The sequence below is a fragment of the Petaurus breviceps genome, unplaced genomic scaffold (assembly GCF_028583685.1).
Source record: "Petaurus breviceps papuanus isolate PSGF00001 unplaced genomic scaffold, PetGlider_PUasm1.0 175, whole genome shotgun sequence".
Taxonomy (NCBI): Eukaryota; Metazoa; Chordata; class Mammalia; order Diprotodontia; family Petauridae; genus Petaurus; species Petaurus breviceps.
Window position 1 is genome coordinate 22,719,290 of NW_027185764.1, and position 3,091 is coordinate 22,722,380.

At 39.5% G+C, this 3,091-nt stretch overlaps 1 protein-coding gene across 1 annotated transcript in view; it reads right to left on the reverse strand.

Moving 5' to 3' along the window:
- The window catches only part of NPTX2 (neuronal pentraxin 2), a 22,781-nt gene that overhangs the window by 2,545 nt on the left and 17,145 nt on the right, over nt 1-3,091 (reverse strand). The window lies entirely within an intron of this gene.

Genomic DNA, 3,091 nt, shown 5'->3' on the forward strand with positions numbered 1-3,091 from the left:
AAGGGAAGGGAAGGGAAGGGAAGGGAAGGGAAGGGAAGGGAAGGGAAGGGAAGGGAAGGGAAGGGAAAAGACAGCTTCTTCTAAGGTATTTGAGGAAAGATAACTGGCTTAGTGGATAAAGTGCTAGACTTGGAATCAGGAAAACCTAAATTCAAATCTTTCTGCAGATATTATATAATAAGTGACTTAACCTTTCTCAACATCATCTGCAAAACAGGGTTGTTGTGAGGATCAAATGAGATAATATATGTAAAGAACTTTGCAAATCTTAAAGCTATTCATACATATATAGAGGGGTGTGTGTGTGTGTGTGTGTGTGTGTGTGTAACTATCATTATTCACACATTCACAATCCAAATGTTGCATCCCTTCTAGTCAGTTCCTGCTCTATTAGTCTATGCAAATTAAAAATCAATTGTAAAAAAAACGTCTCAGTTAACCAGATGCTGTAGTTGTTTACCCCACACAATGCTAACCAACCAATCTAACTGAGTTTTTCTTAGGATCCTGGTGTTCACAAAGAGATTTAAAGTTCCTTTAGGGTATCAACTGTATCTTAAAGCTAGCATTCGATAAATATTGATTGACACACCCAACTAAACAGGATCAGTGAAGGTTTCATGGTCAAAGGTGATACCTGAGTTGAGTACAGAAAGGAACAAGGGATCTTTACATAAACATCTCCACATTCAGTCCAGAACCAAAACAGGAGTCCACTGTTTCATTGGTGTTTTGGAGTGGGGATTGCTTTGCCTGTTTGTTTTGTCTTTGAAAAGGTTGAAATTTGATGAAGAACAAGAAGAAGCCTTAGACATTCAACAAACTCAATTTAACAAATGTTTAAGGACCTATTGTGCACAAAGGTCTGTGCTGGGAAGAGATACAAAGCATAAATAAGAAGACGTGGGCCCCTGCCCTTATGGAGTTTACAATCTATTAAAGATCATAGAATCCAACCTCCTCATTTTACAGATGAGGCAGCTGACATCTAGGAAATAAAAGCAAAGCAACTTGCCTGGGGTCACACAGCTGGCAAGTCACAGAGCCAACATTAGAACTGTTTCCCAATTCCCGGGGCAGTACTTTTTCCTTGACACCAGGATGATTTTTTTTTAACACCATTAAAAATGACTTCTTGTCAAAACTCAAGATCTAGTTCCAAGGATGAAAGGAGCTCCTAACAATGGCACAAACATCTCTGAATATGCAGTGTGTTTAGATATATGTGCAGCATACTTCATTGGGAAAAAAAAATGTAAAGCTCGTGAGATTAGAGCTGTTCCTGCCTCAGCTTTAGCTAATGCCTTCCAAGGTCATCTAACTCATGTCTCATTCCAAATAGCTTTTAACCAAAAAACAAACACAGAAAGCAGCTCGTGTAAGTGCTAATGGCCCTGAAAAAATGAATGTCACTAGGCAAGGAAAGTATAAACAGATTCCAGAAGCACATCTGCTGACGTTTGTCACAATTCATCAGCCCTGCATTGTGTACTTCTGTGATGAAGTCAGGTTTATCAAGGCAAAGCAAACTCTTACACCAGTGTTAGAGAAACAGAGTTGTGTGGACAATCATCCTAGATAATGCACGATGCTGACTACCTGTAAGGCTGACCCTTCCCTTGATCTGAGGCATTTAAAAAAGGAAAGCTAAACATCAATTGGGGAATAGCTGAACAAATTGTGGTATGATAATATACTATCATGCTGTTGTACGGTAAGAAATGCCATTATGAAGAATTCAGAGAAACTTGAAAAGACTTGTATGAATGAGTGCAATGGAAAGGGAACAGAATCAGGAGAACATTCACACAGTGACATCAACAATGAAAAGAAAAAGCCACAATGAGAGACATCAGGGCCCTTTCAATGTAGTCACCTATCTTGACTGCAGAGCACTGGCAATAAAGCGTGCCTTCCTCTTCTTGACAAAGGAAATGGGTAATATGTTGGTCTGTTTTTTGCCACTAAATTTTGTTACAAGCAAGTACTCTGAAAGTAGGGTATGCTTGTTGCAACGTGTTATGTATGTGTGAATTACACATATATATGTAAATATATGTGTGCATACATATACATATATGCATATAGTCATCAACAGCACATTTTTTAAGATAAAAATTCTGAGTAGGATGGGGTTAGGTATCGCCATAATTTTCAGGGCAATTGTCATTGAAGTAGTCAGCTCAGTTCAGTTTAAGTCCAACTTCCTTTGTGAAGTCTTCTATAACAAGTCTGTAGCTATCTCTCTTCTTCTTCAGTTACAGTCTACCTTACATGATATGGCTCTTAGCTCTGTACTACCCTTTTCTCTTCCTTTCTTCTCCATCCCCACAGTTCTGAAACCATGAACCATGATCAAGTCAGTTCTGCTGAATGGAATATTCCTGGATAAAATGAATAGTGGCCCCACCCACTATCCCTACAACTCTGATCCAAAATGCCCATCTCTGGCCACCACTCCCCTACATGTTTCTTCCCTCATTAGACTGTAAGCTATTTGAGGGCAGGGACTATCTTTGTACCGGATTGAGATGTGTAGACAGTTTTTGCTAGAGACATTCAGAAAAGGGAAAGACCACTGGGAAGCAGAGCAGCCAGCCGCTGAGATATCAAACATTGACCGCCACCTTGAAGGCGCAGTAGAATTTGAATATGCAAAATAAGCAAAATGAACAATCTAATGGACACATGTTTAGGGAGCAACAGGGAGAAATGTCTGGTTAAAGCAGAGAGTTACATTAGAAAGCAGTGGGAGACAAAACTGGGTAGGAAGAGTAAGAGAAAATAACGGATGTCTTTGCCATCAACCTAAGCTGCTTAAACTTGCCCCTGTAGGCAAGAAGCTATTAGACATTTCTGAGAAAAGGAGAGACATGATAAAAGTGGTATTTTAAGAGGTTTTCCGACAGTGGATGCAGCATGGATTCAGAAGTAAAATGGGGAGTGTGGTAAGGCTGAAAGCTGGGAAAATTGTTAGTAGGCTATTGTGGATATTAGTTTTATGCCATGAAAAGCATCTCTGTGGAGCTCCTAAACCCCAAACATGTGAAGGACATGCTATAGGAAATGTGTTGGGTTTTTTTTAAACAAT